The sequence below is a fragment of the Vipera berus genome (genome assembly GCF_964194415.1).
Source record: "Vipera berus genome assembly, chromosome: 2".
NCBI classification, from domain to species: Eukaryota; Metazoa; Chordata; class Lepidosauria; order Squamata; family Viperidae; genus Vipera; species Vipera berus.
The window spans coordinates 24429465-24440359 of NC_138203.1; positions in this window are offsets into that span (position 1 = coordinate 24429465).

The following is a 10895-nucleotide window of genomic DNA, read 5'->3' on the forward strand; positions in this document are numbered from 1 at the left end:
CCATTATATCATGTTGAGGTAAAGGCCTGATTCCTGCCTTGCAGCATCGATAGAAGTAACATGCCATGTATTCATTTCCATTTTTTCTGTAAATATTATTTGTGTGGGGGAGATTATATGAATGTATATGTGTGTTACTAATATAATTACACAATCCTGTCTGAAATTGTGAATAAAACTCTTTGCTTAGTCATAATTTAGCAGACACTACATGAAGATATACAACTTAAGATCTATGAATAATAATGACTGTAGGTGACCAACATTTGAAAAAGTCCCTCAGGATAGGCTGATTAAACATTTACTACTTTCTATTAATTCTATCCATGTATGGATAGGATCACAAAGAAGCCTTAATTTCCTTCCTTTACAGTTTGAAATTTTATTAGACCCAGATTTGTATATTTATGAGAGGTATTCATCTTATTTTGTGTTAGATAAAGAACAAGTGAACTGTAATTTAACTTTACTGACAAATTAGCATCACTCATGGAATGGCAAGCTGTAATGTGGTTTATTTTTGGCTGGTGAGCCCACTAACAGACATCACTCTATGCCATGGTACCTCAATTTCTTAAAAGGGACTATAACAAGCCAAACTAAGTTTTGCAGGAAAAGTAATCATAGTTTGTTAGCTAATTCTTGGTTAGTATCCTTTCCCTCCTTTATTACCTGCTTCTTCCTTACATAAACATAATTGGCTAGAGGATTAAAAAGGAGAAAACAAACAAACAAACTGGGGAACCAAAAATTAACTATATATTTCCATTTATATACCACGTTAAGCCACAGTTATAACTATTATGGCAACAAACCACATTATGGCTTAGTGCAGTGTATAAACTAAATCTTATTACAATATTCTTTCTAACAATTCTAGAAGGTAAATCACTAACAAACCCCATATTGCAGATGGATAACTAAAGCACAAGGTTGGTGTTAAATGGCCTTAGATGTGATAAAAGTAAGATTTGCATTAGGGGCATTTTAATTTGGTGTAGTCTGGTGTAAGGTTAGGAACTCAGTTCGATACCATTAGAAGTCCTTGTTCATAACCCCACTTGATTATGATTCTCACTGGATGATTTGGGCCATTTCCTTTTTTAGCCCAGCTTACTTCACCTGTTATTTAGAAGGATAAAATTATTTAGAAGGTTATTGGCATACACTCTGATGACCATGTAAACAATCTCAAACTCAATAGAAAAAAAACATAAAATATGTTTTCAATCAATACTCTTAAATCAGTTTTTTTAGCTGCTGCTATAGCTCTGCTATAGCAAGAGTAGGCTGCTTGATCTTTCTATTACCTTTGGACAGCTACATGGCCCTATATAACAACAGCTACTACAGTTAGTCCTCAACTTATGGCCATTTTTTTAGCGACCCTTTAAAGTTACAATGCCACTAAAAAGTAATGACAGATGCTCACGCTTATGAGTGTCTCAATGTCCCCACATTCATGTAATTGTGATCCAGCTGCTTGGCAACAGGCTTGCATTTGTTATATTTGCAGCATCCTGGTCTCATGATCACCACATGCAACCTTTGCAGTCAGCAAAATCTCAGATCCCTAAATCTTCCAATATTTCAACTCTGACTAATAATGTCTTGTGAGATTTGTCAATACAATTTTTTGGGCAACTTTTTCAGAAGTGGTTTGTTCTTGGTTTTCTTCCTAGGGCTGACAGAAATTAACTGACTCAAAGTCATCCATCTGGTTTCATATCTAAAGCACAACTACAACTCAATGGTTTCATTACAAGTCTGGTGCCTGGCACCACTACATCAAACTGAATATGAATAGAGCTGGAAGGGATCTTGGAAGTCTTCTACTCCAGCCCCCTGCTCAAGTAGGAGGACCTATATACCATCTCCAGTGTTGGAGCACCTACGATTTTTGGAGGCAAGCTGTTCCACTGCTTAATTGTTCTTACTGTCAGGAATTTCTCCTTAATTCCAGGTTGCTTCTCTCTTTGATCAGTTTCCAACTATTGTTTGTCTTGCCTTCTGGAGCTTTGGTGAATAATGTGATCTCCTCTTCTTGGTGGCAGCCCCTCAAATACTGGAATATTGCTCTGTCTTCCCTATTTCTTCTTTTCTTTAAACTAGCCAAACCCAAGTCCTGCAGCTCTTCTTCATATGGTTTAGTCTCCAGGCCTTTAATCATCCTAGTTGCTCTTCTCTGAAATTTTTCCAAACTCTCAACATTTTTTTGTGATATGGTGACCAAAACTGGCTGCAGTATTCCAGGTGTGGTCTTACTAAAGTTTTATAAAGTGGTACTAATACATCACATGATCTTGATTCTATGCCTCTGTTTATACAACCCAGGATTGTATTAGCTTTTTTGGCTGCTGTTGTACACTGCTGGCTCATAGTCAAGTCATCATCCACAGGACTCCGAGGTCACTCTCACAGTTACACTTTTTAAGCCAGGTTTCACCCAATCTGTACTTGTAACTTTGATTTTTCCTGCCTAAATGTAAAACTTTGCTTTTCTCCACATAAAAACTCATTTTGTTAGATAGGGCCTATTGTTCAAGTTTGTCAAGATCTTTTGGATCCTGAGTTTGTCTTCTGGGATGTTTGCTTGGAGCAGCCAAGTCAAAGGGAATTTTGCTTCACTTACACAAAGTAAACTTGCTGCACACAGACAGATGGGGAAAAAGAATCCACACTTGGTTTAATGGAAGTAAAACAAATATTTAGTCATATCCATGATTAGGAAACACAAAGTAACAGAATAACAGATTTGGAAGGGATTTTGGAGATCATCTAAAGCCAACCCACAGCTAAAGCAAGAGACCCGATACTATTTCAAACAAATGGTTGTCCAATCTTTTCTTAAAAACCTCCAGTGATGGAGCACCCACAACCTCCTAAGGCAAGGCATTTCACTGATTAATTGTTCTAACTGACAGAAATTTCTCTTTATTTCTAACTTGGTAAGTATAAAAACTGTTATCCACTACCCGTAAAAATAAAGAGAAATAAATACTAAGGTATAACATTGGTATTCATATAAGATGTCTCTTTTTAAAAAAAAAACAGACTAGTAAGGAAAAGAACATATTTTTGTATAGTTGTCTGCTTTGATTTGCACGTACACAGTTCTTAGCATTTTACTATTAAACACACTGTATGTGTGCATCTCTTTAAAAAGGTTTGTAGCAGATTTCACACATTGTGGTAAGGGTTGGGGTTTTAAAATTTTGGCTTTTTGAAAAAGCCATGGAGGTCTAGCTTGCACACAACACTAATCTGTAAACCACAATTGTACCCACACAATGGGTTTATATTGCACTAGCTAAAATCAGACAAATGATATGATGCCTTAGCATAATGTTAAACTTGGCAAGTGTTTACATACTACAGCCTTACCCTGCTCCTGAAGTAGGAGGAAATCTTCCAACAACAACTACATTGTTAAAATGTCACCACCTCTCCGGTGCAGCCTAAGAACTGTAGAATGAATTTGGCTAAGTTATTTCTAATTTTCACCACTCCAACTTCTCCCTCCCCTGTAGCTTTTCTAAATGACTCAGAGGTTTCTCCCACGCAGCTAACAACCATCCTGAGGAATGCAGGAAATACGACATTTTGTGTAAATGCACAAATAGATTAGCAATCTGACATACAAACAGGGGTTGGCTTTATCAGATGAGAAATTATGACAGAAACATCCTGTCCCTTCAGGACACACAGTTTTTTTATTAATTAGCAGGCAGGAAAATTCTTCAACATTTATACAAACCATTGAGTGTTCATAATAACAAATACAAGGACTCAAAACTTATTTGGAAACCTCATGATGTCAGTGAGAAAATAAATTTATGCCCTCAAAAAGTAGAATCCACTTATTCCAATGTGGTAACATAAATATTGCAGAATTCTCAAACAAGAACTGCCATATAAAGAAATTGCTTTTATTATATTTTAGACTTCCTTTCCACCCAGCACTCCATCACACAGTTTGTGAATAGCTAGCATGAAATGCTCTCAGTCATCATATGAACAAGCACTTTCAATGTTTATTTAAGGAAATGTCACATATCACTTTAACTTGGCATGCCTTATTTTTTGTGCTGCCTAAAAATTAGACTAAATTAAATATAATTTATATTAGGAAGGCTTGGGGAAGCATCTAGCCAATCTCAGCTGGTCCTTTAAAATTAACCAATCTAAATCCTATTTAAGATCAAATAATTAAAAATATTACTTTAATTTTTGTTCTAAGTTCTATTGAGTTCTTTGTCCTGATTATTGTGTATCGGGTTCTGAAGCGTAGTGAAGACGCCAGGCAGATGAGTACAAATGAACAGTTGCTTTATTGGCAATCATATCTGTACTGAGGCGTTAGGGTGTACATGCATTCTTATATACCTTCATATAACCAATCAGATTGAACCCAACAATCCTGCCACTTTGGCTCCCGCCAGAACTGTTAGAGTTCAATACAAGTGCAGGGGAGCTGTTAGTTCCCAGTATACATGTGAATAGATGTTTCCTAAACCTCAATACATAACACCCCTTCCCCTTTTAAGGAACAGACAGTATACTCTTATAACATTACAGCTTACATTTTTTCACTCCTAACTTCCAATACATAGTTGAATGATTGACCCCATTCAAGGTTATATACTCCTATAACCCTTATTCAAGGATTATAAAACTCACTCCCAACCACCAACATTTGATTCTGAGTGATTGACCCCACTCAAGGTAAATATCCTTATAACCCATTTTCAGGGATTATGTTCTTGCTCCAACCCTCCAATATTTAGTTACAGTGATTGACCCCACTCAAGGTAGTAGTTTCCAATGCGACCTTCTCGGTCGTGCAATGTAAGGGTTGCTGCCAGTAAGATTAAAGACAGACCCATTTTGCTGTTCTGCCAGTAAACCTGTACTACCAAGTAGTACATAATGACCTAGTATGTGTCTATGAATAGACTTCTCCTGTAAGTCCCCTTACAATATGCTATGCACATATAAATTAACAAAATCCAAAAAACAAGAGGCATGCCACCCCACTTGGTGATTCATTACATACTTCTTTCTCTTAATTGACCACATAATCAGCGAGATGTGCAGGTGGCCTATGAGGCCATGAGGAATGTCTCTGCGGTTCGCTCAGTTTGTAGTCTACCAACCTATTAGGCATGCCCTGAGAATCTGTGTTCTCCTCAGCTGGAGACTCCAAAGAATTGCCCTGGCTGGCCCTGTCCTGTAGGCCCACCCCAAAGTCAGGTCTTGAAGCAGAATTAGCACAGTGGTCACTGAAGATTGGCTGATCCGATTGATCAGGGGTTTCCTGTTGCATCTCTGTGCCCTCTTGGTCCTCCTCAGACTCGAACTCAACTGAGTGCTGAAAATGCTGGTAGGGTGAATAAGAGCTAGCCTGTGTGCCAGCTTGAGAACTATGGGAGGAATTATTATCCTCACTCTCACTTAGTGACCATTCTGGAAATCTTTTTCTTAGTTGATCCATGTGCCGTATTACTAGACACCCTCCCTCCACCCCTACTGTGTAAGATAGGGGCCCTGATTTGTCAACCACCTTCCCAGGAACCCACAAGTGTCCTGGTCCATAGTTCCTGGCCCAGACCATGTCACCAGGTTGTAGCCCCCTTGGGGGTTTGGGTTGAGCAGCATCAGATGCTACTCTCTCAGGGTGAAGTCTGTCCAGTTTGGTGATGAGGCGTTTGCCCCAGCGCAGTTCCGCAGGGCTTTTCCCTGTGGCTGTACAAGGTGTGGAGTGCTGACAAAGTAAGAAATCTGCAAGTCTGTTGTGCCAGTCACCTGTGACGATGCGCTTGAGTGCATCTTTGGTTGTTCTCACCATTTGTTCTGCTTGTCCATTCGACGATGGGTGGAAGGGCACGGATTTGGCGTGTCTGATGTTTGCTCTGAGGAAGACTTGAAACTCAGCAGCAGTAAATTGAGCCCCATTATCAGAAACTATGACATCAGGCAATCCATGTGTGGCAAAAAGTTTCCTCAGCATCTGGATTGTCCTGGCTGAAGTCATACTAGAGACTGGAACAACTTCCAGCCATTTTGAGTGGCTATCTACTATAATTAAGAAGAGCTGTCCTTGAAATGGACCAGCATAATCGATATGGACCCTGGACCAGGGCGTGTGAGTTGGCTCCCATCTGTGGACAGGTGCCTGAGGCATTTTGGGTCTAGACTTTGGTAAATACAGTATAACATCCATGTACCTGCTCTTCAACAGCCTTGTCTAACCCAGGCCACCACAGGTAGCTTCTGGCTAGCGCTTTCATGCGCACTATGCCAGGGTATCCCTCATGTAGGGACTGTAGTACCCTATCTATCAAGAATAAGGATATGATGACCCTATTTCCCCATAATAAACACCCTTTGTGAGCTGATAACTCATGCCTTCTTAGAAAATAAGCTTGGAATTCAGGGCCTGGACTTCTGTCTTGCCATCATGTGAATACCCCTGATAGAACTCTGCTCAGAATCTTATCTGAAGCAGTTTCAGCAGCTATGTCCCCTGCATGGAGGGGAAATTCAGGTAATTCCTGTATGGACAGTATTTGTGCAGCAGGGGCTGGATCAGGATCGATAAGACGGTAAGGGTAGTCTACTTAGGCCATCAGCATGGCCCATTTCTTTTCCAGGTTTGTGAATCATTTTAAAACTATAGATAAAAATATGGACCACCTAAGCATCCTTGGTGAAAGTATATGAGGGGTTTGCCTGTCTGTTGTGAATAAGCCTAAGAGAGGCTTAAGATCAGTAAACACAGTGAAATTCCTACCATAAAGATAATCGTGGAATTTTTTGACTCCAGCTACTATAGCCAAGGTTTCCTTGTCTATCTGTGCGTAATTCCTCTTAGCTTTTGACAGGGTTCTTGAGTAATATGCGATGGGGACTTGTTCCCCATTTTTTTCCAAATGGCTTAATACAGCTCCCACTCCATAGGGAGAAGCATCACAACCGATGCAGACAGGCTTGGATTCAATATAGTGGGTGACAGTTGATTTGTCAGATAACAGGCCCTTAAGATCTTGGAAACTTTTCTCATGCAAACTGGTCCACTTCCATGCAACTTTTTTATCTAGCAGCCTATGAAGTGGCTCAGCAATGGCAGCCTTGTTATTTATTTATTTATTTATAATTTATATACCGCCCCTCTCCAAGGACTCGGGGCGGTGTACAGGGCAATTAAAACGCTATAAACAACACACAATGTATAAAAATTAAAATAAGATTAAATCAAATAGCCCTAAACAATAAATACATTCTAAAATTTAAAAATTTTAAAATTTAAACTCTAAAATCCCAATCCCTTAGTCCAGGCCGGCCTGTTCAAACAACCAAGTCTTCAGGTCGTGGCGAAATGAGCGAAGGTCGGGAGCCATCTGGAGCTCAACTGGAAGCTGATTCCAGAGGGCAGGTGTACCCACAGAGAATGATCTCCCCCTGGGAGCCACCAGTCGACATTCCCTGACCGACGGCACCCTGAGGAGGCCCTCTCTGTGGGAGCGCACAGGGCGATGGGAAGTTAACGCCGGCAAGAGGTGCTCCCGTAAATAACCCGGACCCATGCCATTTAGGGCTTTATAGGTCATCACCAGCACCTTGAATCTCACTCGGAAGACAACTGGAAGCCAATGCAGCTCGCGGAGCAGAGGTGTTACATGGGAGTATCGGGAGACCCCCATCACAACTCGTGCGGCTGCATTCTGCAGCAGCTGGAGCCTCCGAGTGGTATTCAAGGGCAGCCCCATGTAGAGAGCGTTGCAGTAGTCTATCCGAGAGGTCACGAGCACATGAGTGACTGTGTGTAGGGCATCCCGGTCCAAATAGGGCCACAACTGGCGCACCAGGCGAACCTGGGCAAAAGCCCCCCTAGTCACAGCTCCTATATGATCTTCAAAATTGAGTTGTAAATCAAGGAGGACACCCAAGTTGCGAGCCCTATCTACGCGGGGTAACACCTCACCCCCTATAGATAAAGATGGAATAGAATGGACAACCCGAGATGCCGGTACGCACAGCCACTCGGTCTTGTCGGGACTTAGATGAAGCCTGTTCCTCCCCATCCAGACCCTCACCGCCTCCAGGCAACGGGACATCACGGAGAGGGCATCACTGAGTTGATCTGGGGTGGAAATAAAAAGCTGGGTATCATCAGCGTACCGAGAGCTGATAAAAATGTAATAAAATGCAGTAATATGACCTGGAAGCATGCGATAATCAGGAAATTAAGGTGAATTTGGAAATATACAGGGAATTATAAAGCTTGACTTCAGTAAAGCATTTTACAAAGACATAAATAAGACTTTTAAAAATCTCAATAGAAATAAGTAGAAATGAGCCAAGAGCCCAATAGAAATAAACAAAAATAATACCTGAAAGAAATTTATATAATAGAGACTATATAGGCATAACATTCTATGGAGATGACCTTACAGAAACTATTCAGAAACATTGAAAAACCAAAATATACAGACCATGCACTTAATCTAAGGAAGTGTGAAAGTATTAAAAAGAGACTCAGACTATTTTCTTGCATATAAGAGAACTGGGTCTAAGAGAACTCGGAATTTTACCTTGAGAAAGAAAGATTTAGTCTTCAAGCTTGGAATTAGAACTGCTGAATCCAGGTTGCAGAATTCCATATGACCATTAAAAGGCAGCAAAGAGACCTTTTTACAAGATACTGTAATTTTTACCCCAGACACCGTAAAATAGTTCTACTGAATAGATGACACACAGAATAATATCAATGTATGTTCTCTATAGCTTCAAAATGAAGGGACAGAACAAGAATCTCAGGTATAAGAAGGGAGGCCCCTAAGAGTATGAACTGTCTGAAGGGGAACAACTTATCTCCTTTGCAGCTCCCTAATTAATGAGCTTTATTTCAAAGCCCGTTATATCTTGAAGCAGAGGTGGAATAGCCATCTAGCAGGGGGTGCTTTGATTTGGATTATTCCTCTGAACAATTCACTGGCCAAAATTGTTCTCTACAACTCTAGAGTTATATGAATGCTTTGTATACATAACTGATGTGAGGAGGATGACACCGCCAATTCTAGGAAAGGAAGAAGCAGTGATGCAACACTGGGGGGGGTTCTTTTTTTTGCAGTTGGGTGTGTTTTGTTTGTCTTCCAGCTCTAGGCAGGATGTAATCACAGTGTAATGAGAAGTCTATGTATGAGTTCATACCTTAGAGATTTTAAAATGTAAGAAGGGGACATTTCCTTTTTATTAATTCATTTATTGTCTTTATTTCCTTTTCTTACTCTGAGATCAAAAGGGCATAATAGATCCTTCCTTGTCTTCTCAAGAACTGTGAAACAACCAAGGCTACTCAGACTTGGTCAGAGGTCAAATTGTATAAATTGCTAGTACATTGTAGATATCAAAGAAAACAGAAATTAATGACTTACTTCTGCGGAGTACTTGAGTAATGCTAGGTGTCTGGTTGCAGGAACACACATACATGTCGGAGCAGTCAATAAGTTATGAAAAGGCAAGTCTCCACTTACATTGTTTATGACATTTAACAATGTTTTCTTAGTAACTCGCATTACTAGGGAGAAGGTGGAAAAAAAATTAATATTACTAGAAAACCAACTTTCTTGTGTCTCCAATGATCAACAAATAAAAGTTTGGCATCTGCTGTAGTTAAGAAGAAACTACTACCCTTGTGTTCCAAATACTGTAAGAGAAATGCACCCCAAACTCTACTGAAATATAAAGTTTCTACTTTTTGTTCCAACTTCTCAGTCTAGGGCTGTAGACTTTGGATTCTTCTAGTGATCTCAAATACTAAAAAAAAAATCTAGCCTGGCTTAGTTTTTGAGTCAGATAACATCAGCTAGGTTGTCACCAGCTGAGGAAAAAAAACATTCGTTATATAGTATATATGCCAAACATCCAGAAATTTTCTCTTTTGGGGAGGGAGGGAGGGGAAATAACAATTTTTAGCTCAATTGTCAGTAGGACACATCCACACTATTGTTTTGACCACAGCTCAGAAATGATTTGATACTGGCTGTTTTTCAGGGTGTTTTTGACTTCCCACTCTAGGAAGGATTTCATGGTGGTCTTCTATCCCAGTACTAAGGGGAATCAACAGTGGCTTGCTTTTCCAATCCAGAAAAGATCAATCAGTGCCTTCATACATGCTCATACATCTTTGAGTCATTCTGTCCGGATGAATGGTTACTCCTACGAATTAAAACACTAAAATATTGTACACAACATATAGCTTGCTTTAGGTGCCAGTGCCTAAGACCACAAAAAAAAGAGCACATACTGTAGTGCACCCACACCAACAAAAATCACCAAAGCTTTCTCTCCCCCTTCGCAGTGGGTTTTTCGCACAATCTATACATCACATCCCTCCCCTCCTAAACGAGCCCTGATGGAGCCACGAAGGATGAGAAGAGACCAGTGCTTTTTTTGTAAAAGAAAAAGGTGCCGGAACTCACACATGTCATACAACCCGCCTTGCCTACCCTACAAGGTTCCATCCAAAAAAAGGTGCCGGAACTCCGTTCTGAGCGTTCTATGAGGGGAAAAAAAAGCCCTGGAAGAGACTGAACATCTCTCTGAACTCCTTTCACACAATTCTGTCGAGGTTATGCTCGTTCCCGCATCTTCTTTACTTCTCTCTTCTTAACTTTGGCCCTCACCGACTAGCAGGAAGCGGGCACGAGGCCAGAAAGCTCGTTTTGCTGCGCGTTACGTCTTAAAACACCGGGGCGGAAGAGTTTGTATTTGTGGTGGGCGAGGGAGTAAGAGGAGGGGCTTAAAAACTTGGTGAGCGGGGAGGGCAGGAGCAGCTCGCCCGTTCAGAGGGACCCTCGGGCCGCTGCAGAGCGCGCCAGGTGGGCGGAGCT